Source organism: Halyomorpha halys, unplaced genomic scaffold, assembly GCF_000696795.3.
Source record: "Halyomorpha halys isolate HHAL.00 unplaced genomic scaffold, Hhal_1.1 Scaffold16.1, whole genome shotgun sequence".
Taxonomy (NCBI): Eukaryota; Metazoa; Arthropoda; class Insecta; order Hemiptera; family Pentatomidae; genus Halyomorpha; species Halyomorpha halys.
In genome coordinates this window covers 91955-118911 of record NW_027116375.1, presented here as the reverse complement: position 1 = coordinate 118911, position 26957 = coordinate 91955, and the positions used below count along the sequence as shown (strand labels likewise).

Genomic DNA, 26957 nt, shown 5'->3' with positions numbered 1-26957 from the left:
GATAAAGCATATAATTGAAGAATGCTCATCATTTCGTCAAGCCTTCGAAAATAATAAAATTCCAAGAGAATTGGCTCTTTAAGACAGAAGAATGGGCCGCCCATAGCTCAGTGGTTAAGACACAGTCTTACCAATTTCATGTCTATTGGTGGTGCCGGTTCGAATCCGGCCTGTGGCGTTGAATTTTTTCATTGCGTGGCGGTCCCACAAAATGAAGAACTTTGACCCCCAACCATGGTTAGGCAGTATAGGACTCCAATGGGAGTCTTGGCCGGAAAAAAAAAAAAAAAAGACAGAAGAATCCATAGGCAAAATAATGATCTGAAAGAAACTCTACTTTATACTAAAATATAATCCACCAATATCGACCAGTGTAAAAGGGAAATAGTCTACATTCAACTATCAAATGTCAAAGACAAGAAGATAAATAAAGTAAAAAGGGTGTAATAACCTAGATGTTGATCGCCCTGAATAAAATTCTAATCTAATCTATAATGGTCGTATCCATGGCAATTTTAGTTTCCACTAAAAATAATTTTTGTTGTGACGCACTGTATTGTAATTTTTTGGACCATTTTTACTTCTTTCTCCCCACAGACTATTTATATTAATTTTTTTTATTAACCTACCAGTAAATAATAGCTAATTGTTTGAGATATGATTAAAATAAATCATCCATTCCTTAAGTTGAAAAATGTAGTTGACCAAGTTAAAATAAAGCTGCAATGTCAATTATGCTGCCTCCACTCAAAACCTTTTACATTTTTTCTTTCTAAATTTTGTAATCTATCTCAATTAGGGATAATAAGTAAAGAAATGAAAAAAAAAAAATAAAACAGAAAATGTTGGAGATATATATATTTTTTCTTTTTTTTTAATTCAAAAGTTTCTCAAAATTCTTTTTATAGATTTCCTTTTTAAGAAGTTGATATTAATTTTTGAGGTGAAGAAAACTAACAATTAGAATATAAATATAGAAACCATTCTATACTTTGTGCTTGCACAACGTTTTGGGATATTATTCCATATTTATAATCATGAGAGATAGTTGACCGTGGGTGACTTATAGGTGGAAAAGATTGGTTGGGGTGCGGTCAAAATATAACACTAATAAGTTGAAATAACTTATTTAATCGTACCAACATTTTAGTCAGAATTTCTAGCGTTCGGAATAATTTTATTTTATTTCATTAATTATGTTATTTTATCTATGTGTTCAATTGCCTATGTACACATTTTATTTTCCACTTCTTTCATCACTTTAATTTTATTAATTCTATTCTGTACTATTATTTACTCTATGTCATTCTGTATATATTTTATTTTTTTTATTAATTGGTAGTTATCTTGTTCTGTTCTTAGCTCTGATGAAGGATAGAAATTCTGGCCGAAACGTTGGCACGATTAAATAAGTTATTTCAACTTATTTGTGTTATATTTTGACTGCGCCCTAACCATTTTTTCCACATATAAGTCATCCAAGGTCAACTATCTCTCATGATTATAAATATGGGATAATATTCCGAAACGTTGTGCAGGCACAAAATATAGAATAGTTTCTATATTTATATTCTAATTCAACTTATTTGTGTTGTATTTTGACCGAACCCCCTAACCAGCTTCTCCTGGTATAGCCCACATTTATGTATTATTTCATCCTCGAATTGTAACAATTAAGTTATTCTAATGAATCATTTTTATCTATATGTAATTAAGTGTTTTTAAAATAGGAAAGGGAATATTTTTTTTTTAATATTTATTTATTGTTATTTACAACTGTACATTATAATACATTTAGTAAATCTGATCTAAGTTAAATTGGAGTGTTACAGGCGTGTAGAGAAACTACCCATTGGTAGCACTCTAATGACATAACAGCTGGTCTCGAGGCCATCTTCTTTTCAGGCGCCTCGGAGGATCGTCAGGAATGGAAGAGGATGGAAGATTAGAAACTAAGGGGTTTGAGTGGTTAGAGAGTTTATAATGGAAGGAGTGATATCTGGTTCGGGCTAGATCGGTTACATAGGGAACATTAAGGTCTTTATGTATGATTTTATTTGTGACAAAGTAAGGAGCATTGAGGATTTTACGAAGGATTTTGGATTGTAAGGATTGAATACGAGAGGAATTCGAAGGTTTAGAGGAGCCCCAAAGCTCAACTACATATGTCTAGATTGAGCTTATTACAGTCATGTAGATCAGTATTTTGTAATGTGTTGGAAGTTTAGACCGTTTGTCTAGTAAGTGCTGTAATAGGCGAAATCGACGTGCAGTTTCCTGCCTTTTCAGTCTGGTGTGAGGATTCCAGGTTAATCGCTTGTCACATCGTTAAATGAAACTGTAGGGCAGTGGGTAGGTTTACGACGAAGGGTAAAGGTGATTTGATGGGATTTGTTGGAATTTATCTTAATCTTCCAATTACGACACCAATCTTCGAGGGCTGTGATATGGGATTGGAGATTTTGGGATACAATTAATGGATTATTATTAACAGCGAGCACACGTCTATCATCGGCATACGTGGTGAGGCTGGTGTTAGGATTGGTTGGAATGTCAGCTGTATAGACGGTGTAGAGGATGGGACCAAGAATACTACCTTGAGGAACACCAGGTAAACACAGGTTTACTTGGAAAAATCTGGAAAGGGAATATAAATCTGCATTATGCAATCAAAACCCAAGATCCGAAGTTTACTGAAACAGTCCAGTTATCTATTAAGTCTCATCTCTAGTTCACCAAATAATAATGCATAAACTTATTCTTGTATATTTTAACATACCAAAACCTCATACATTTTTTTCTTCAAAAAGGTGATGCTCAAAATAACCCACAATTTTGAAATGACGTTTATACGACTTTGCTATGACGTCAGTCGGCGCGTCTGTCCGAATCATGCAAATGTTCTATAAATTGGGGAATTAGCCGGAGATGAACTTAGTTAAAATGATTCTAGTTAAGGAGTTAGTCTTGACTGCCAGTTACTCAATAATGACTAACTCAAACACACTTAAGCCCTTCACTACTGCCATGTGTTGATGTGGACCTGTCTCAACTCCTCATGTCTCTCTTCTCTTCAGTCTAATGACAAAAGCAAATAAAGTCCTCTCACCGAAATGTTCTGTAGATATAATTCGTTTCTTAGTACCTTAGTTGTTGTTGGAAAAACTAAGACCTAAAATAACGTTAGAGATCTTAACCTTTTGCTGTGTGTGGGCCATTCAAAGGTTATATGTGAAGAGGAAGGCAAGGTAATACTGTTTTGTTTATATTCGATCTATATAGGGTTTTGGATATCGCTGGCCAGCGAGCTTACGAGAGCGGCCCCGGCCTTGCAGGTACTACAAAAGTCCAGGAGGAGAAAAAAGGCAGTTATCTCACCCCAATTTTTTATTACATTAATGAAAACTATGTATAATTTCTAGTCAAAATTGATGAGTCTGCCAAGTATAGGTAGGGAGAATAAAAAATGGCGACTGTAAAAAACCTTAAAAAAAAACACTAATTTTTCATTCGGAGCTCTATATCTTAAAAACTATCAATAACTGTAGAAAATCTAAGAAAACATTATTTAAAGAAGACTAAATTTCCTGAAATATTAGCCGTTAAAAGAGCTATTTACGTCCAATAGTTCTCGAGATATAGCTTTTTAAAGAGCTAAATAAATTCCTTAAAAATCTACTGAAAGATTAGTGGTTAATTTATTTTGAGAAATCTATATCTCAGGAACTATGTGATGTACAGATGTCTATTAGCACTCAAATTAAAGCTAGTTTAATGGACTATAAAGTAGTTTATGATGTTTATCTTCGTAGGAGTAATAGTTTATATAAAATTTGCTAAAATAAATTGATTTATAGTTGTTCGGACAAATTTTCATTTTCCAAATTCATATTCATAAGTGAATATCATAAATTCTACTACCTCTACGAAGATAAGTGTCATAAACTACTTTATACGAACAACTAGAATTTAACATTTTGTGAGTTTATTTTGTCAAATATCATAAAAACTAAATACAATAATATTATAAATATAAAAAATAAAATACCTACATAGATAAACATAATTAACTATTTTGTTGTTAATTTATCTAGCTTTTATTTGAGCACTGGCAGACATCTGTACGTCCAATGTTTTCTGAAATGAAGTTTTCCATAAATCAAACTTATTGTCCGAACAACTATAAATCAATTTATTTTAGCAAATATCATGAAAACTACTATTCCTACAAAGTAATAAACTTCTTTACAGTCCATTAAACTTGTTCTAATTTGAGTGCTAATGGACATCCATACGTGACATTGTTCCTGAGATATAGATTTCTCAAAAGAAATTAACTAACTACTAATCTTTCAGTAGATTTTTAAGAAATTTTGTTTTTTAATGAGCTATATCTCGAGAACTATTGGACGCAAATAGGTCTTTTAGGGCTAATGTTTCAGCAAATTTACTCTTCTTTAAATAATGTTCTCTTCGATTTTCTAGTGTTGTTGTTAATTTAAGAAAAAGGTAGAAAATGTTGAAAATTAATTTATTTTAGCAAATGTCATGTAAAATATTACTCCTACGAAGATAAACATCTTAAACTACTTCATAGCCCATTAAACTAGCTTAAATTTGAGTGCTAATAGACATCTGTACGTCAAATGGTTTTTGAGATATAAATTTTCCTAAATAAATTCATTAACTATTGATCTTTCAGTATATTCTGTACAAAATTTTTATGAAATATTGCTTTTTAAAAAGCTATATTTCGAGAACCATTTTACGTAACTAGCTCTATTAGGGCTTAATGTCTAGCATATTTATTCTACTTTAAATGATGTTCTCTTAGATTTTCTAATGTTGTTGGTAGTTTTAAAGATATAGAGCTCCGATTTTTAAAAAGCCGCCATTTTTTATTTCCCCTACCTATACTTGGCAGACTCATCAATTTTGACTAGTAATTATACATAGTTTTTATTAATGCAATCATAGATTGGGGTGAAATAATTGATTTTTTCTCCTCTTGGGCTCTTGTACTAACAGGTCATTGGTCAATCAACCAAACCATTGGTCTACAGGTGGTAATGGGGTCCGTGTCTTGGCCTCTCCTTCCTTTGTTCGTCAGTTCCAATGGAATTGTTTCATTTCATAAATTGTAACCGGGAACGAAGGGGTAGTGGGTTAGTTGTTAGAGTAGTTGATCATGAACTTTAAAGGAATTTATTTTTTTTTTAAAAATGTATTTAAAAGTGATTAAATTGACTTTTTATATAATAATTCTCAGTTAGATAATGAATGAGTTTGTTATCGTGTTTAAATAATTTTACGTATTGTAATAAATTCCGTTGTTAGTATTGGTGCAATGCAGCTCAATGGAGATTCAAACTCTGCGATTTATCATCATGTCAGATCATCTTCCCAAATGATGCTCTTGATAAGGGATTTCGTAGGTTCTAAACCCGTTGAAGAAGTTCTTGACAATGGCCTATAATTTCAATACATCTTCCTCAGGCTCCATTCATCGGCTATCGGGAACCTGTCATTGGTCTACAGGTGGTAATGGGATCCGTGTCTTGGCCCTTCCTTCCTCTGTTCTTCAGTTCCAATTGAATTGTTTCATTTCATAAATTGTAACCGGGAAGTGAGGGATGTGGATCAGTTGTTATAGTAGTTTATCATGAACTTTAAAGGATTTTATTTATTTTTAAAAATTATTTATTTTTTTTTACAACTGTGTTGAAATATATAGAACGTGTGAGTTTGATATTAGTTACGCGATAGCATAGTAGAGTTATGAGGAGAAATTTTTTTTATCTCTACAATGGTTCCTATTCATCCCTCTATTCTCAGTCCGCTGGTGCTCCTCAAGGTAGTATCCTTGGCCCCATCCTCTACACCTTCTATAGAGCTGACATTCCAACCAATCTCAACACTATTCTCACCACGTATGCCGATGACACACGTGTGCTTGCTGTTAATAATAACCCATTAATTGTATTCCAAAATCTCCAATCCCATATCACAGCCCTCGAAGATTGGTGTCGTAATTGAAGGATTAAGATAAAATCCAACAAATCCCATTAAATCACCTTTACCCCTCGTCGTAAACCTACTGACTGCAATACAGTTTCATTTAACGATGTGACAAGCGATTTACCTGGAATCCTCAGACCAGACTGAAAAGACAGGAAACTGCTCGTCGATTTCGACTATTACAGCACTTACTGGACAAACGGTCTAAACTTCCAACACATTACAAAAGACTGATCTACGTGACTGTAATAAGGCCAATCTGGACATATGGAGTTGAGCTTTTGGGGCTCCACTAAACCTTCGAATTCCTCTCGTATTCAATCCTTACAATCCAAAATCCTTCGTTAAATCCTCAATGCTCCTTACTTAGTCACAAATAAAATCATACATAAAGACTCTTCCATTCCTGGCAATCCTCCGAGGCGTCTTAAAAGAAGATGGCCACGAGACCAGCTAATGAAAAATGTCATTAGAGTGCTACCAATGGGTAGTTTCTCTACACGCCTGTAACACTCCAATTTAACTTAGATCAGATTTACTAAATGTATTATAATATACAGTTGTAAATGGCAATAAATAAATAATTTAAAAAAAAATAAAAAATCTTTGAACAATGGTATTTGAGGGTTTGAGACAATGATATAAAGAAATATGCTTTGCTTTTTCGTAAAACAATAATTTTGACCTCTTTTTACTGAAATCTTCATTATATTTTAATTTTTAATCAATAAAAAATATTTAATGAAATCAATAATATTTTTTCTTATTCATCAGAAAGATAAAAATCGGATGGCATGTAAGTACTATGAAAAAATCTTTTTGAGTTAGACACCGAAAATGCTTAATTTTGTTAATATATATTTTTTTTTTTACCGGAGATACCGGTAACTGCTTTTTCCCTGAAAAACCCTGAACATTTAACAAAGAACCCTCATCACAATCCATTGAATTGTATGGCAGCAATTATAAACAGTTATTGATTTTTATATGTTTGATTTTAATAATATTCTATTTTTCTCTTTGTACCTCACAAAACCCTTGTGTATATAAATTGGTTCAATTATAAATCTTGTTGGAAAAAATGTCCAATCAGGAATATCGTGTCTCACGTGATGCTATCATAGTTATTTCACGCTACAAAATTTTGCATCTTTCATCACGAATTTATGCGTGTCTATCTGTTACATCATTTGTTACATTATATACATATTTATATGCGTGTTTGTATATCTATAAAAAAGGATATATTCAGAGTACTGTATTATTAATCTTTAATATTAATTAATATTCCTACAAACAATATTGAAATGTATTTAAGTTAAGACCTAATTCAGCTGTTACTAGAATGTCAGCTCACCGAAGATATCAACTGATTGAATGGTGTATGTATAGTACAAGACCTCAAGAGGAGAAAAAAACCAGTTATTTCACTCCAATTTTTGATTACTTCAGTGAAAACTATGTATGATTACTAGTCAAGATTTATGAGTCTGCCAAGTATAGGTAGGGGGAATAAAAAATGGCGGCTGTTTCGAAAAACCTTAAAAAAACATTAATTTTTCATTCTGAGCTCTATATCTTTAAAACTACCTACAACAATAGAAAATCTAAGAGAACATTATTTAAGGTAGAGTAAATTTTCTAAAATGTTAGCCCTAATAGAGCTATGTACGTCCCATAGTTCTCGAGATATAGCTTTATAAAAAGTAATATTTCATAAAAATGTACAGAATGTACTGAAAGATCAATAGTTAGTGAATTTATTTTGGAAAATTTATATCTCCAAAAACCATTTGACGTACAGATGTCTATTAGCATTCAAATTTAAGCTATTTTAATAGGCTATGTAGTTTAAGATGTTTATCTTCGTAGGAGTAATATTTTACATGACATTTGCTAAAATAAATTGATTTTTAACATTTTCTACCTTTTCCTTAAATTATCAACAACACTAGAAAATGTAAGAGAACATTATTTTTAGAAGAGTAAATTTGCTGAAATATTAGCCCTAAAAGAGCTATTTACCTCCAATTGTTCTCGAGATATAGCTTTTCAGAAAGCAAAATTTCTTAAAAATCTACTAAAAGGGTAGTAGTTAGTTAATTTATTTTGAGAATTTTATATCTCAGGAACTATGTGACGTACTGATGTCTTTTTGCACTCAAATTAAAGCTAGTTTAATGGAATGTAAAGAAGTTTATGAACTTTACCTTCGTAGGAACAGTAGTTTTCATGATATTTGCTAAAATAAATTGATTTATGGTTGTTCGTACAATAAGTTTGATTAATGAAAAACTTCATTTCAGAAACCATTGGACGTACAGATGTCTGCCAGCGCTAAAATTAAAGCTAGTTAAATTTACTACAAAATAGTTAATTATGTTTATCTTTGTAGGAATTTTATTTTTTATATTTATAATATTATTTTATTTAGTTTTTCTGATATTTGACAAAATAAACTCACAAAATAGATTAATGAGCTATAAAGTAGTTTATGACGTTTATTTTCGTAGGAGTAGTAGTTTTCGTCTTAAGTCTAGATATATTTTTCAAAAATCCAACATTTTGTACGAACAACTAGAAATTAGTAGTAGAGTTTATTTTGTCAAATATCATAAAAACTACTACTCCTACAAAGATAAACATAATTAACTATTTTATAGTAAATTTAACTAGCTTTAATATGAATGCTGACAGACATCTGTACGTCTAATGTTCTCTGAAATAAGTTTTTCATAAATCAAATTTATTGTCCAAACAACTATAAATTAATTTATTTTAGCAAATATCATGAAAACTACTATTCATACGAAGGTAAAGGTCATTAACTACTTTATAGTCCATTAAACTAGCTTTAATTTGGGTGCTAATAGACATCTGTTCGTCACATAGTTCCTGAGATATAGATTTCTCAAAATAAATTAACTAATTGCTGATATTTCAGCACATTTTTATGAAATATTGCTTTTTAAAAGGCTATATCTCGAGAACTATTGGACGTAAATAGCTCTATTAGGACTAATACTTGAGCAAATTTACTCCTCTTTAAATAATGTTCTTGTAGTTTTTCTACTGTTGTTAGTAGCTTTTAAGATATAGAGCTCCGAATGAAAAATTAATGTTTTTTTAAGGTTTTGAAACAGTTGCCATTTTTTATTTTCCTTACCTATACTTAGCAGACTCATCAATTTTGACTAGTAATTATACATAGTTTTATAAGTTACAGTTTTTAGTTTAATGTAATAAAAAATTGGGGTGAGATAGCTGCCTTTTTTTTCTTTCTGGCTCTTGTACTAATAGAAGAGTGCTTGGATGTATAATGTAGTATTTTAGTTGTAACCTTATGTGTTATTAGTTATTCCTTATTTTTTTTTATTTATTTTTTTTTTTGAATCTGCTATAACACATAACTTATATAATGTATATATTCTCACACCCACATATTATTTTTCAGACTGAGCTGAAGTTGTTGATTTAATCATTGTATCTAATGAGCCTCCCACTGCCTCGTGAGTTATTAGTTTTATCCAACTCAGAGCTCTCATGTGACAACTTTCGAAAGTCTCATTTCTCAGCACTGTTGCCACTACTTAGTTATCTTATAACTTACGTGATGTTTTTTAGAAATGTTTAACAAATTTTGTATTATTAATAATATATCATCTTATAAATAATAATACAAGAATTATTACTGTCAGAAAGGGTATTGGTATTCCATCTTGAAGGTATTGAAAATCGGATGAAGATAGTTGACCGTATGAAGTAGATTGGATGAAGATAGTCCGGGTGGCGGTCAATAAAGGTGTCAAAATAATTAAAGAAAACTATTTATTTAAAAACAAATATGATCCTTTTTCTCAACTTTATTCTTTTTAAAACCTTCTAACGTTTCGACCACTATGGTCATTTTCAAGGATACCTTTACTTTGTTGTCATTTTCTCTTTTAAAATTCTTAAAAATGCCGGCTAATTGCCTTTGTCCCATCTATTGGCGGGAGAGTTTGCAAATGTAAATGATAAAAAGAAAAGTGGTTAGTACAAGTTTTAAATTTAGGAAAGTATTATATAGAAAAAATTATAGATGGGAAAAGGCCATTAGCCGGCATTTTTAAGAATTTTAAAAGAGAAAATGACAACAAAGTAAAAGTATCTATGAAAATGACCTGAGTGGTCGAAACGTTGAAAGGTTTTAAAAAGAATAAAGTTGAGAAAAAGGATCATATTTGTTTTTAAATAAACTAAACCACTCTCAAACAAGAATATATTAATAAAAATTAATAACACTTAAAACTTAAAACTATTTATTGATATCCAACGTTTTGCTCCACTTTGCTTAGCTTCGTCAGGGCTGATAAGAATGATGTTCTGTTACCAACTGCTCGCTTTGTGGTGTGGTAATTCCGATTTTAGTAGAGAGCTATTAGGAGTTGGGAAGATGTAGAGTAGAATTACCTGAAGAAGAAAGTGGTGAGGAAGATGGCGGCGATGGTAAACTAGAAGAACGTTGAGTGGTTGTATTCTGGGGGCTGGAGTTCTGGTGACTTGGTGATGACAGTTGTTGGATAGGATGTAGGATTTTTAGCACTGCGATGAGAGTATTAGTGTTTGTTTCTTGGTGGCCCCGTGTTTGTTTATTCATATTGGAAGAAGATAGTTGATCTTATGAAGTAGATTTAGCACAAGAGCCGGCAAGAAAAAAAAGGCAGTTATCTAACCCCAATTTTTCCTTACTTTAATGAAAACTAGGTATAATTATTAGGTACTGTTTTAGAACTTTAAAAAACACTAATTTTTCATTCGGAGCTCTATATCTTAAAAACTACAAACAACACTAGAAAATCTAAGAGAATTATTTATTATCTCAGGAACTATGTGGTGTACAGATGTCTATTAGCACTCAAATTAAAGCTAGTTTAATGGACTATAAAGTAGTCTATGATGTTTATCTTCGTAGGAGTAACAGTTTACATGAAAGTTGCTAAAATATATTGATTAATAGTTGTTCGGACAATAAGTTTGATTTATGAAAAACTTCATTTCAGAAACCATTAGACGTACACATGTCTGTCAGCGCTCAAATTAAAGCTAGTTAAATTTACTACAAAATAGTTAATTAAGTTTATCTTTGTAGGAGTAGCAGTTTTTATGATATTTGACAAAATAAACTCACAAAATGTTAATTTCTAGTTGTTCGTATAAAATGTTGGATTTTTGAAAAAATATCTCTCTAGATGCATAAGACGCACATATGTCTGCCAACACTCAAAATAAAGGAAATTTAACTTACTATAAAGTAATTTATGACACTTATCTTCGTAGTTTTTATGATATTCACATATGAATATGAAGTTGGCAAACGAAAATATGTCCGAACAACTATAAATCAATTTATTTTAACAAATGTCATGTAAGATATTACTCCTACGAAGATGAACATCATAAACTACTTTATTGCTCATTAAACTAGCTTTAATTTGAGTGTTAATAAAGATCTGTATATCATATGGTTTTTGAGATATAAGTTTTTCAAAATAAATTCACTAATTACTGATCTTTCAGTACGTCCCATACACCATTTTTATTTTATTTTGATAACATAATATTTATACTTGTAAATTATTTTAATTCTAATTTATGTTTTTTCTTTCCAGGAGATTAGTTTTGGAGCATATACCTGACATCTGGTAAGTCCTTAAGAAATATGTTTTCTCAAAATGATTTTTAAATCCGAGAGATATATACCCGCTATAGACTATGTATTTCCATAAAGTCCTATGTAACACTGTCGACAAAAATGTGAAACCATGTAAATACACATTATTGATCCTGACCAAACTTTTTTTAATAGTATGGTCTAGCAAATGATATATTAAAATTAATAATATAAGGGTAGCCTATAGAATGAAATTCATTAAAACTTCTCTACAACGGACGGCCAGTAGTTTACTATTGCTGAGAGTTGTCCGCTAACTATACTTCAATTAAAAAAAAAGTAAGTAAATGCAGGTATCAAAACAAATTTATGAGTGGGAATGAACGAAGTTTTATTTAATTTAACTTAAATTTTAACGAATTTTATGTGTATAAATAGAACATAAATTATAAATAAATGTGTTCTATTTATACACATGCAAATTTTAAATTCAATGTATGAATATATTTTAAAAATTAATCAATTATTAATAAAAAAATATTTCAAGTTATTTTTTATGTTCGTTGTGGGAGTTGAGTTTCCTTTACTATTCGGAACGAAAATTTGGCTCTCTGCATCTGTTAGAGGGGTATCTGTTTCGAAAAGGTTAAAATTTCTATTATTTAAACGGGTATATTTATATTATTTTACTTCAGGTTTAAATTTGTTTTATTTTATTTTTTTAATATATAATTTTATTTTTATTTATTTTTCTTATTTTATTTTTGTTATCATTTAATTTATGTAATTATAAGTATGGTGTTACGGTTGTCATGTTGAAATAAAAACACTGGCGATATCTGCGAAGACAAGAGGTGTTACGGTTGTCATGGTGATATAAAAACACTGGCGATATCTGCGTAGACTAGGTGGGCATGGTTTTTGAGAAGGTTTTAGTGTGGCGATTGAACATATTACGATTGTTCAATGAGAAGTGGTGATAGTTTATCAGGCCCTGAGTCTTTACTTTGTGTATCGAAATATCATCATATAAGAAATGTTAACGTGGATATTTTGTTTTTCTAAATTTTGGTATTCTACTAAAGTAGGATTGAACTGGACAGTCATTAGCACTTGAAGTGGGGATATAGTGCAGTGTGTAGCAATGTTTCTTTAGCACGTCCTGGGCAGGAAGTGGTGGCAGGGACCATCTTCATACTTCTGGGGAAGGTGAAACTGTGGCCGAAAAATAGATAACGGACAACCCTGCGTTCTGCCAGGAGTACACCCAAGGAGTACGTGGGGTTCGAAATAAACTTTTTTTCGTTCTTTTATTTTATGTTCCTCTTTTGTCTAATAGTGTTAATTTAGTTTATAAGTTTAAGCTAAGGTTAAGTCAACCTATAAGTTTTGTTTGTTTTATTAATTGATAAGAATTCTTCTTTTTCCTTCTCCATTCTGTGTACATATATTTCTTTTTATTATTAAACTTTTGTACACATAGTTCTGCTGTTCTTTCTTATGCATTTACACTGTTTTCAACTTGTTAATTTACTTATGTATTTTTATTGTTCACTTAATATTACGATAACTTTACAGGTGGGTAGGTATCACCTCCTAGGTTTGCTGTTATCTACATGTTAAGGTTTTCGCCAGTGGTCATAGTTGGATTTGGTTATATTGTGGGTATATTGAAGTCATCGTTTCGGGGTTTTCGTTATTTCCAAGGGGGGGGGGGAAATAACATGGCGCCTAAGGAGCGGTTTATTCTTGTGTTTGTATTTTTTTACTTCAGCTCATCCCCTTCTCCGCTGAGCGTGGGAAAGTATAAATGATAAATAATTAACTAAAGATAAATCAAAATTTGCGGGTATGATAAGCTCTATGATCGCTATTGCCGTTTTCTATAAATATAAGATACAACATAATATTTCACAATAAAAAATAAAAGACTTGTAGATTTAAAAATTGTCCGTTCAGGCGAGGTGTCCGTTGGGTAAGCTACACTGTATATCCATTTTTTAAAAGTAAACATTTTTAACTATATAAATTCTATACGTGAACATTATTCAGTTTATCTTATAGTTGAAATTTTGCGGTATCAAATATGTGTTAAAAATATACATTTTTAATACAAGTGTTCTCGTATTCAATCCTTACAATCCAAAATCCTTCGAGAAATCCTCAATGCTCCTTACTTTGTCACAAATAAAATCATACATAAAGACCTTAATGTCCCCTATGTAACCGATCTAGCCCGAACCAGATATCACTCCTTCCATTATTAACTCTCTAACCACTCAAACCCCCTAGTTTCTAACCTTGCATCCTCTTCCATTCCTGACAATCCTCCGAGGCGCCTGAAAAGAAGATGGCCACCAGACCAACTAATGTAAAATGTCATTAGAGTGCTAACAATGGTTTTCTCTACCCGCCTGTAACACTTCAATTTATCTTAGATCAGATTTACTAAATGTATTATAATGTACAGTTGTAAATAGCAATAAATAAATTAAAAAAAAAAATACAAGTGTGACGATCTCCATGAGATGCTAACGTAATTGAGGTTTGATAGAATTCACTTAGATTGATTTTTATTTATAAAATGTACGCAGAAAAATAATAAATAAAACACTCGTAACTTTACATCAAAACGTTTTCGAATGATGTGGTTTCACTCTTTTAGCCAGGGAAAATATGCAGTGGGCTGTCAACTTAATCACTCATAGCCTTCTCAAGTTGATATTATCCATTGCTTTTCCCTCTAGGGGAATACATTTTTGTTTTTCCGGGAACAAATTGTGAGGTATTTTCCCTCTGTTAGATAAGAGATGATAGTCTGGGGAATACAGATGACGCAATGTAGAACTAAGAGACCTTAGAGGAAAGATGTTCCACTACACTTTGGTTAAGGTTTTAGAACCTTCAAGCAATATTTTCTAAAGGAAAACCATAACCTGTTAAGTGATGTTTTACATTAATTCTTATTTTATTATAAAAGCGTTTTAATAGGTGCATTCATAAACCTTTAGTTTATGACATGTTAAAGTGTGTAAAATGAATAAAGTTGAATAAAAATGGCAAAATATTTCTTTTTTTATCTTATAGCATGTTAATAGTCAATGCTAAATGGAGGATGACGTCACGCAACAAACCAGCTGTGCTCCAAACCATTCTGTCTTTTTAGTCCCAAGAGCCCAAGAGAAGAAACAAGGCAGTTATCTCACCCCAATTTTTTATTACTTTCATGAAAACTATATATAATTACTAATCAAAACTGATGAGTCTGCCATGTATAGGGAGAGGGAATACAAAGTGGCAGCTGTTTCAAAGCGAAAAAAAATATTATTTTTTCATTCGGAGCTCTATATCTTAAAAAGTAAGAACAACACAAGAAAAACTAAGAGAACGCCATTTAAAGAAGAGCAAATTTTCTAAAATATGGGCCCTAATAGAGTTATTTACGTTAAATAGTTTTCGAGACAGAGCTTTTTAAAAAGCAAAGTTTCATAAAAATGTTTTATGGAGTACGTTCCATCGAAAGATCATTAGTCAAAAATCAAAAATTTATATCTCGAAAACCATTTGACTTACAGATGTCTATTAGCACTCAAATTAAAGCTGGTTTAATGAGCTATAAAGTAGTTTATGATGTTTATCTTTGTAGGATTAATAGTTTACATGAAATTTGCTAAAATAAATTGATTTATAGTTGATCGGACAAATTTTTATTTGCAAAATTTATATTCATATTTGAATATCATAAAAACTACTACCTCTACGAAGATAAGTGTTATAAACTACTTAATAGTAAGTTAAATTTCCTTGATTTTGAGTGCTGGCAGACATATGTGCGTCTTTTGGATCTAAAGATATATTAAAAAAAAAATCCAACATTTTATACGAACAACTAGAAATTAACATTTTGTGAGTTTATTTTGTCGAATATCATAAATACTACTACTCCGACAAAGATAAATATAATTAACTGTTTTGTACATCTGTACTTCCGATGGTTTCTGAAATGAAGTTTTTCATAAATCAAACATATTGTCCTAACAACTATAAATCAATTTATTTTAGCATATATCATGAAAACTACTATTCCTACGAAGGTAAACATCTTAAACTACTTTATAGTCCATTAAACTAGCTTTAATTTGAGTGCTAATAGACATATGTACGTCACATAGTTCCTTAGATATAGATTTCTCAATATAAATTAATTAACTACTAATCTTTCAGTACATTTTTAAGAAATTTTGCTTTTTAAAAAGCAATATCTCGAGAACTATTGGACGTAAATAGCTCCTATAGGGCTAATATTTCAGAAATTTTACTCTTCTTTAAATAATGTTCTTTTAGATTATCTAGTGTGTTGGTTGTTTTTAAGATATAGACCTCCGAATGCAAAAATTAATGTTTTTTTTAAGGTTTTGAAACAGCCACTATTTTTTATTCCCCCTACCTATACTTGGCAGACTCATCAATTTTGACTAGTAAATATAAATATTTTTCATTAAAGTAATCAAAAATTGGGGTGAGATAAGTCTTTTTTTTCTTCCCGGCTCTTGTACTATTTGTTTTGATATTTTCTCGTAGTTTTTGTTTGGGTCTTGTTGAAATTTTAAAACTTCTTCATTGTTTTGATATTACTGGCATGACAGATATCTGTCCCATGGAAATGGGTTATTAAGCAAGCGACAGTGCGTGGAATACGTAGGCATTAACGACCCCTTAGGGAGACCGCACCTTTATGGCAGTGAAAAATTGCGTCCCATTCAGCTTAGTGTATATTTTTTTCCTCTTATGAGAACGCCTACGCTGCTATTATTCACTTATTACCACAGGGCGTAATTAGAGGGCTTTAATATTTATTTATGAATGGGAGTAAATAATGAATGAACGTACTATTGTGAGAAATGAGATCAAATTTTGGAAACCTGTCTAATTTGCAAGAAGATCATTTAATTAATTTATGAAAGATATTTAAGGGATTTCATGATAACTGTTACTGCATACGGTTTGTCTAGAGATAACTATTGTGGAAGAAATTTTATTTAAAAGATATGAAATTAATATTAAATCTGTACCACTAAAACCCTTGAAGGGTCAGGGGTTCAGTACTTTGTAAGAAAGTACTGTTATTAGACCAACGGTTGTGCAAGGAGGTGATTGGGTTAGAATCACGCTCGACCACCAGATTTTTACCCAATTAAGGGAACCCAATTTATGAGGCTGGGTGGACCCCAGGAGGATTCCAGACTGATCACTGATCATTTTTTTGATTACATAAGGTAGGCCAGTGAATAATTTCTAGTTTATGTTCATTAGTAGGGATAGGATTTTTATGTGCTAAAAAATCTGAAATATGTACATAAATATGTGCTAATAAATTGTCAAATATTTCAAAAAAATATGTAAATTTATAAATTATGTATTATTCAACAATATAAATTACTAATTAATTAGTAATTTTATAACTTAAAAAAAGTTACATAAATATGTATTTATTATATATTATATGAATAATATTTTAAAGAAATTATTTTAAAAAATGTACAAAATCCTTCGTAAAATACTCAATGCTCCTTATTTTGTTACTAATAAAACCATCCATAAAGACCTAAATGTTTCTTATGTAACCGATCTAGGCCGAACCCGATATTATTCCTTCCATAATAAACTCCCTAACCACCCAAACCCACTCGTTTCTAACCTTGCTTCCTCTTCCATTCCTGGCAACCCTCCAAGGCGCCTGAAAAGAAGATGGCCTCGTGACCTTATATTGTAAACTGTTTTAGAGTTCTACTACTGGGTAGTTTCTCTACATCCTGTATCATATCATATGTCATTATGATCAAATTTACTGGTTGTATTTTTTTATACAGTTGTAAATATCAACAAATAAATAATAATAAAAAAAATAAAAAAATGTACTTAGAGAAAACATAGCTGTTCAATAACAAGACATTAGTTAGTAATTGTGATTAAACTAGGGGAGTGAAGCAAGACTAAGATGAGAAAGGACCATGGGAAGGAGGGAAACAGAGAAATAGATTGAAGAGTGAACAAACAAATTCTAGGAAAATGCTACAGGAATAAGACCCTTGCTCTTTTTAATTGAATCTGAGAAATTCTCGAGTAATTCTGTGTGAAAATTTATTATTGCGACTGCTTTTAATTTGTGTTCAAAGATGAAGATATAGAATTTTTACGCACTATTTATGATAAATTTCACCTTTAAGTTTCTTGCGTTCTCTCGAATTTTACGTAGATGCTGCGAAAAATGTATTTACAATTGAACAAATAATTTAAGGAAATACGTGATGCAGGACAAAATATCTAAAAATATGTAAAAAATAACAAATATTTCAGAAAATATGTGATTTACAACAAAATATGTAAAAAAGGTCAAATATTTAAAAATATGTGAAATGGCTTCTTTTGGCCAGAAATGTCTTGAAACATCTTTAGTTAGTAAGGAATCGAAGATATCATGGTCAGGTAAAAATATGTGAAAACATAAAAATCCTACCCCTATTCATTAGTTTTACATTACTTAAATAAATTCTATATAAATGTAAAATAATAATATGGAAATAATAACGTGCTATAGCCCGGTAGAATAAAAGTCAGTTATTTTAACCCAAATTTTATTACTTTAATGATAAAAATGAAAAATTAAAATCTTTACCTCTACAACCTATGAAGGGTCAATGGTTCAGGAAGTACTGTTACTATACCTACGGTTGTGATACTGACCAAATCACCTCCTTGTGATTTCCGGGTCAGAATCACGCTCGACTGTCGGACTTTTACCTAATTGAGGGTACCCAATTTATGAGGCTGGGTGGGCTCCAAGACCCATAGGGTTTACTCAGGGCTACAGTGTAACAGAAAACAATTTTCTGCTCAGCTGGATTCGGACCCGGGTCCTTGGAGATAGTAGTATCGCGCCTTACCACAGTGCCACCACGCTCCCAAATAAAATATATACTTGCTAATAATTGATAGATCATTGCACGAGTTTTTTGTGAAGCTTATTCTTCCTTCTGGTTCGTGGTTATTCTCCCTCATTTTGGCCTCTCCACATTCGCCTGGGTGCCGTGTCGAATTACTCACTCATGTTGATTTCTTGATCATAAGAAAATATGATGTTGCTCCGAGGAGCTCTGTCTGAGCTCGGGTTTGCTATCCCACACTCGACTCAGTTCACACACTTGGGTACAGTACCCCTACTAGTTGATTAATTTGTCAATATATGGCACGAAATGTATGTACTCTTCAAGTAATTCGTTATAAGGTATAGTTTTGAGTGATCTTCCTCAAATACTCAGTATATTAATTGGATATTTTTTAATCTATAGATATATGAAGAATTTATTGTAAACCTTCGAATTTTTAGTAAATAACCAACAAAGCTTGACCATTGAGTACTGATGGTTTTGAAATATACTCATTGTTTTCTGGGTTACATAAAATACAGTTTATTTAAAGGTTCTCATTTGTGAGCTCTTTGCAACTAAGTACGACGGGCTACACTTAGTACAAGAGTCGGGAAGAAAAAAAGGCAGTTATCTCACCCCAATTTTTGATTACTTTAATGAAAACTATGTATAATTACTAGTCAAAATTGATGAGTCTGCCAAGTATAGGTAGGGGGAATAAAAAATGGCGGCTGTTTCAAAACCTTAAAAAAATATTAATTTTTCAGTCGGAGCTCTATATTTTAAAAACTACCAACAACACTAGAAAATCTAAGAGAACATTTTTTAAAGAAGAGTAAATTTTCTGAAATAGTAGCCCTAAAAGAGCTATTCACGCCCAATAGTTCTCGAGATATAGCTTTTTAAAAGGCATAATTTCTTAAAAATCTACTCAAAGATTATTAGTTAGTTAATTTATTTTGAGAAACCTGTATATCAGGAACTATGTGACGTACAGATGTCTATTAGCACTCAAATTAAAGTTAGTTTAATGGAATATAAAGAAGTTTCTGAACTTTACCTTCATAGGAATAGTAATTGTCATGATATTTGCTAAAATATGTTGATTTATAGTTGTTCGGACAATAAGTTTGATTTATGAAAAACTTCATTTCAGAAACCATTGGACGTACAGATAGACATTAGACGTTAGCGCTCAAATTAAAGGTAGTTAAATTTACTACAAAATAGTCAATTATGTTAAACTTTGTAGGAATAGTAGTTTTTATGACATTTGACAAAATAAACTCACAAAATGTTTATTTCTAGTTGTTCGGATAAAATGTTGCATTTTTGAAAAAATATATCTCTAGATCCATAAGACGCACATATGTCTGCCAATACTCAAAATAAAGGAAATTTAACTTATGCTATAAAGTAGTTTATGACACTTATCTTCTTAGCAAATGAAAATTTGTCCGAACAACTATAAATCAATTTATTTTAGCAAATTTCATGTAAACTATTACTCCTACGAAGATAAACATCATAAACTACTTTATAGCTCATTAAACCATCTTTAATTTGAAAAATAATCGACATATGTACGTCAAATGGTTTTTGAGATAAAAATTTTTCAAAATAAATTTACTAACTACTGATCTTTCAGTAAGTTCCATACAACATTTTTGTGAAATGTTGTTTTTTAAGAAGCTATATCTCGAAAACTATTTAACGTAAATAACTCTATATTTTAGCAAATCTACTCTTCTTGAAATGACGTTCTCTTAGGTTTTCTTGTGTTGTTCCTTCTTTTTAAGGTATAGAGCTCCGAATGAAATATTAGTTTTTTTAATCGTTTTGAAACAGCCGCTATTTTTTATTCCCCCTACCTATAATTGGCAGACTCATCAATTCTGACTAGTAATTATACCTAGTTTTCATTAAAGTAATAAAAAATTGGGGTGAGATAACTGCCTTTTTCCTCCTCTTGGGCTCTTGTACTAACTGGAAGGAGCTCAGTTGGTGAGGGATCAGTGCTATACCATAATTTGATATTATTGTTTTGTTTCCTTTAACACAAATACCAAATTTTTGTTGTAAATTATCGACTATTTTTTTTTAAAAGTTTTTTTATTCAATTGACGGATATTTGGATATATTGGATATCGATTGGATATATTTTCCATGATTCTTTTAAAGGCACATTAGGTTGAAACCAAAAAATGAAAGGGAAAGAGAAAAAAAAAAGAGGTAAGGGGAAAGGATAGACAAGGAGAAAAAAATCATGAAAAAGAGAAAAGGAAAAAGGAGGGTGGGGGAGATAAGAAAAAAACATATTCTAGTGTTATATATTATTACTCTTATTTATATTTATTATTGTATACTTATGTAGGCCTATTTATCGCACGATTAAAAATATTGTTTTATTAGACTAAATTGAGTATGCTGTGTAGCAACAAAAGCATTCCTTTCGTGCCGTACCCACCCCGCTAAGACCCCCGGGAAGCGATGAACCTATATCACTTTTAAAATATTAGCTTAAAACGGGAAGAAGAAAATCAACGAGGATAGTTTAATCTAGGAATATTTAAAAAGCGCCTGAAATTGAAAAACCCCGGGGAACTTAGGCGGGGTGGGTCCGGCGGTTGAGGATTGCCTTTGTTTTGTGTTATGATCTCCTCTTTTGAAATTGTGACATGTCGTACATTGACTACCCTACTCGCTATAATTGTCTGTTTGAGATGTAAGGCTATCATGTAGGGCTAAAATGGAGGGTTTCATGCCGTTTTTCCATTTCAGGCACTTTTTATATATTGTTTGATGTAACTATCTTAAAGTTTCTTCTTCCCCTTTTTTTTTAATAATTTATTTATTGTTATTTACAACTGTATATACATATACACAAAAAGTAAATTTGCTGTAGGCGACACAGTGACATGATACAAACATGTGGAGAATCTACCCACTGATAGAACTCCAATAACATTTCTAGAAGAGATCTTGAGGCCATCTTCTTTTCACACGTCTAGGAGGATTATTAGGTAATGAAGGAGAAGTCAGCTTAGAAACAAGTGGATTTGGGTGGTTGAGAAATTTATTATGGAAGGAACGGTATCTGGTTCTGGCCAAATCGGCAACATATGGAACATTGAGGTCCTGATTTATGAAAAAGTAAGGAGCATTAAGGATTTTCCGAAGGATTTTGGACTGTAAGGATTGGATTCTGGAGGAATTTGATGGTTTAGTGGAGCCCCAAAGCTCAACTCCGTATGTCCAGATAGGCCTTATTATAGTCATGTAGATCAGTCTTTTGTAATGGATTGGCAATTTAGACCGTTTGTCTAGTAAATGTTGCAATAGTCGGAATCTACGAGCAGTTTCTTGTCTTTTTAGTGTTGTATGAGGATTCCATGTCAGTCATTTGTGGAGATGTAGTCCTAAGTAACGGATCTGTTCGACAGGAATAAGTGGGGTATTATTAAAGGATACTGTAGGGGAAGAGGTCATGTCTTTCCATTTTAAGCTAATATTTCAAAAGTGATATAGGACTACTGTAACTAATGATTAAAAATAGTCCAAGAGCCCAAGGGGAAAAAAAGTTGTCTTATGTCTCCCCAACTTTTGATTAATTTAAAAAAAAAAACTGCTCTCTATAGTCAAGGAGAATAAAAAATGGCGGCTGTTGCCTTTGGAGGATGCAAAAGGATTGCTTTTTTTTGTGTTACATGCCGTTTTTAAATTTCAGGCGCTTTTTAAATATTGCGCGATTAAATTATCATAAAGTCTCCTCTTTCCGTTTTAATCCACGTTGGGCAACACAATTTATTTTTAATAAAGCTTTTCCTTTCTTTTTCTTCTACTTATCTTAATTATTAATTATGTTATCTTAGTAAAAAACATAACATTTCATGAACATAACACAAACATTTATCCCATTACTGCCTTTTTAAAAATCAAAACATGCTTTGTGAACTTGAAAGATTATAATTAGCTATAAAGAAAACTTAAACTTGTGGAACTAATGTTGCAAAAATAAAAATAGTAAACGACAAAGAATACCGTAAAGGAAAAACCAATCTAATTAGGATGAAAATAATAGGACTTCAGGAAAAAAAAATTCATTACTGAAGAAAATAGAAATTCAAGAAAATCGGGTTCTAAGATAGAAAGAAAAGGAATAATTCATTACAGAGGCTTATTAAAGGATCGGAGGATGTCATAGGAACAAAAAGAGGTTTGGCTTATAAAATCATTCGTTACCTCTTTTGTGTTTAGCTTTATAAGATTATAAAGCTAGCTTCTTTTATTCATTTTTTTTTATAACAGTTTTACAGTCTGAAAATTTACTAAAATATTAATTATTTAAAACTATCATTAGTTTTAGAAGAAAAGAGCTATTATATATATGTATAAATAGTTGACCGTAAAAATTGATATATAGGAAGATGGTCAGGGTTGCGGTCACAAGTGAAACGAAAATAGTTTACAACTATTTTATTTTCCAACGTTTCGCCCCACTTTGTAGGGCTTCATCAGGGCTAAAAAGATACAAAATGAAACTATGTTAAGATAAAATGATAGAAATAAAAATAAAAAGATACAATGAAAAGAATAAAAAACAAGTAACAAAGGCAAGAGCAATAGTGTCATACAAAAATACGTAAAATATAAAGCTAAAAAATGTACATGAGATGTATATAAAAAAAAAACAACAAACAAAAAAACAATACATATACAGAGATAAAATAAACGTCATGAAAGAATAATAAAAATAAAATAATAATAATGGAAAAAAATAAATAAAAATTGACAATAAATGAGTAGAGAGCCATATAGGACAACATACCTGTCCAAATAAATAAGTTGAACAGACAGAAACAGCGGAAACGCGTAAGTGGGGACCACCTCCTCCCCACTCTTCCGCAGACAAAGCAACGGCTATTTAAAACGATTTCAAATACGTCGCGTATACAGGAAGAAGTATTAAAGATTTGACAAAAATAAAAAATGATAAGAGAAAATAAAGATTGATACGGTACATGAGAGAATAAAATAGTTATTAGAGAATAAAAGAGTTATTAGATTTTTCTGAATGTAACTAAATTAATATGCAAATATATTAACTATCAATATTAATGAAAAGCAAAATAAATTAGTCTAAATAAAATATAGAAAAATAACTTACATTTAAATAGTTTAAGCGGTTGGTATTTTATGGGTTTATTTATCTTATCCAATATTAGGTATGTAGGGGAGCACTTGGTTCAAGAGACCGGTGAAAAAGAAGTCTGTCATTTCAGCCTAATTTTTTATTTATTTATTTAAGTGTTTCGACCACTCGGGCAATTTACACTTGATTTACAAATTAGATTACAATTGGCATGTTCATACAGTTGAAATTACAAAGTGATAAATTTACAATCACAATGACCATTACAGGTTAACAATTACAATTTACACTTCACAAATTTATTACTGTTGTGGAGTCTTCTCCTGTACACATGAAGGGAATCGTGAGACTCCAGAGTAACCCAGTAAGAATATGCTCAACAGCGAGATCACTTCAGCAGCACCTCCCTCCTTCATGAGATGATAGTGGGTGAGTCGCGTATGGCCTATCCGAAGACGGGTTAATCCATCTCTGTAGCAGATTCATGTTCCCGGCCGGACGTTCCACCGTATGCTGGACTATTCCTAAATTGTTTTCTCTGGTGATGAACCATTCGTCCTGCCATCAATTTTCTTTGATTTTCATGTAGATGATGCTACGACTTGGCCTGTATTTATAGCTAGTCTGCCTTTTCTTTCCCGGTATCCCACAATGACCTGGCAGCCATAAAAACAAGACACTGATCGGTCTGGGTTATAATATTAATCGGTGTGTTGGGGGAAAAAAATAGGCTAGTTTTTAATAAAAACTATGTATAATTACTAGTAAAAATTGATTACCCTGGCAAGTATAATTAGGGAGTAATACAGAAGGGTGGCTGTAAAAAAAAAACAAACAAAAAAAAAGACAATCTTTCTATGCAGGAGAAGTTATTTAAAGAAAGTGTACTCACTCCATGTGAAACCGCATACTATAGGTATGTAATGTAGATGTGAGTTAAGATTGGAATGTGTTAGTAGTAATATACTAATAATATTTTTAAAAAATATAACAGAAAAAAACCACAAAAAATACAATAACTAAAATGATGCAATTAGAACATGTAGTTAGAGAGGCAACTAATTATTTAATACAATAGATAACCAGAATTAAAAGTATAAAAAAATATATATAAAAAGAATTAAAAGAAGCTTGATGTTTGGGTGCCACACCGATTAACACCAAAAAACACGATGGATCGAATTTTCATCTGCGAAGCCTTGGCCGACCGGAATGATATCAACCAATTCTTTAAAGGATGGTGACTGGGGATGAGAAATGGATGCGAAAACGATGGTGGTCAAACCAGGACTAACGGCCAGGAAGGTTCTGCTGTGCATTTGGTGGGACTGGAAAGGTTATTTATTATTATGAGTTGCTTCCATATGGCCAAACACTTAATTCGGATCTTTGTTATGAACAACTGGACCGTTTGAAGCTAGATTGACCAGAAACAGCCAGAATTGGCCAAGAGAAGAGGTATCGTTAACCATCAAGACAACGCCAGGCCATCTATAAGTACAAGATCTCAAGCGGAGAAAAATGTCACTTATTTCACCCCAATTTTTGAATACTTTAATGAAAACTATGTATAATTACTAGTCAAAATTGATGAGTCTGCCAAGTATAGGTAGGGGGAATAAAAAATGGCGGCTGTTTCAAAGAGATAAAAAATAATAATTTTTCATTCGGAGCTCTATAACTTAAAAAGTAAGAACAACACAAGAAAACCTATTAAATTTGCTAAAATATGAGCCCTAATAGAGTTATTTACGTTAAATAGTTTTCAAGATATAGCTTTTTAAAAGGCAACTTTTCATAAAAATGTTGTATGGGACATACTGAAAGATCAGTAATTTATTTTGAAAAATCTATATCTCAAAAACTATTTGACTTAAAGATTTCTATTAGCTATTTTATCAGCTATAAAGTAGGTTATGACGTTTATTTTCGTAGGAGTAATAGTTTACATGAAATTTGCTAAAATAAATTGATTTATAATTGTTCAGACAAATTTTCATTTGCCAAATTTATATTCATATGTGAATATCATAAAAACTACTACCCCTACGAAGATAAGTATCAGAAACTAGTTTATAGTAAGTTAAATTTCCTTTATTTTGAGTGTTGGCAGACATATGTGCGTCTTATGGATCTAGAGATATTATTTTTCAAAAATCCAATATTTTATACCAACTACTAGAAATTAACATTTTGTGAGTTTATTTTGTCAAATATCATAAATACTACTACTCCTACAAAGATAAAAATTGTACACTATTTTATAGTAAATTTAGCTTGCTTTAATTTGAGCGCTGGCAGACATCAGTACGTCCAATGGTTTCTGTAATAAAGTTTTTCATAAATCAAATGTATTGTCCGAACAACTATTAATCAATTTATTTTAGCAAATATCATGAAAACTACTATTCCTACGAAGGTAAAGGTCATAAACATTTTTATAGTCCATTAAACTAGCTTTAATTTGAGTGCTAATAGACATCTGTACGTCACATAGTTCCTGAGATATAGATTTCTAAAAATAAATTAACTAAGTACTAATATTTCGGTAGATTTTTAAGAAATTTTGCTTTTTAAAAAGCTATATACCGAGAACTATTGGACGTAAATAGCTCTTTTAGGGCTAATATTTCAGCAAATTTACTCTTCTTTAAATAATGTTCTCTTAGATTTTCTATTGTTGTAGGTAGTTTTTAAGATATAGAGCTCCGAATGAAAAATCAATGTTTTTTTAAGGTTTTGAAACAGCCGCCATTTTTTATTCTCCCTACCTATACTTCGCAGACTCATCAATTTTGACTAGTAATTAATTATACATAGTTTTTATTGAAGTAATAGAAAATTGGGATTTCTTGGTGATAAGAAGTTTGCATCAAGAGGATACTGTGAAAATAGGTTACTAGAATTCGGCATAGGGATGAAGACTTCTATGAGAGAGGCATTATGAAACTATCTTTAAAATGGAAACAAAATTATAGAACAAAACGATGCATATTTGACCCCAATCGTACAATCCGAAACATGTTAGTTAGTCTTGAATTTCACATAAAAATGATTGATTTATTTTTCCCCATCCTAATATGAAAAACGTATTATTTAAGAAAATAAGTTACATTCAGTAGACACAATTAATTGTTACAAGAGCTCAAGAGAATGAAATTTTTTTATCCCATTTATTTTACCCAAATTTTTTATTAATTTAATG

At 31.2% G+C, this 26957-nt stretch overlaps 1 long non-coding RNA gene across 1 annotated transcript in view; it reads left to right on the top strand.

Moving 5' to 3' along the window:
- The window catches only part of LOC136797221 (uncharacterized), a 193780-nt gene that overhangs the window by 95291 nt on the left and 71532 nt on the right, over positions 1–26957 (top strand). Inside the window, exon 2 of the long non-coding RNA XR_010845060.1 lies at positions 11670–11702. This is a non-coding gene — a long non-coding RNA (uncharacterized lncRNA). The remainder of the gene's footprint in view (positions 1–11669; positions 11703–26957) is intronic.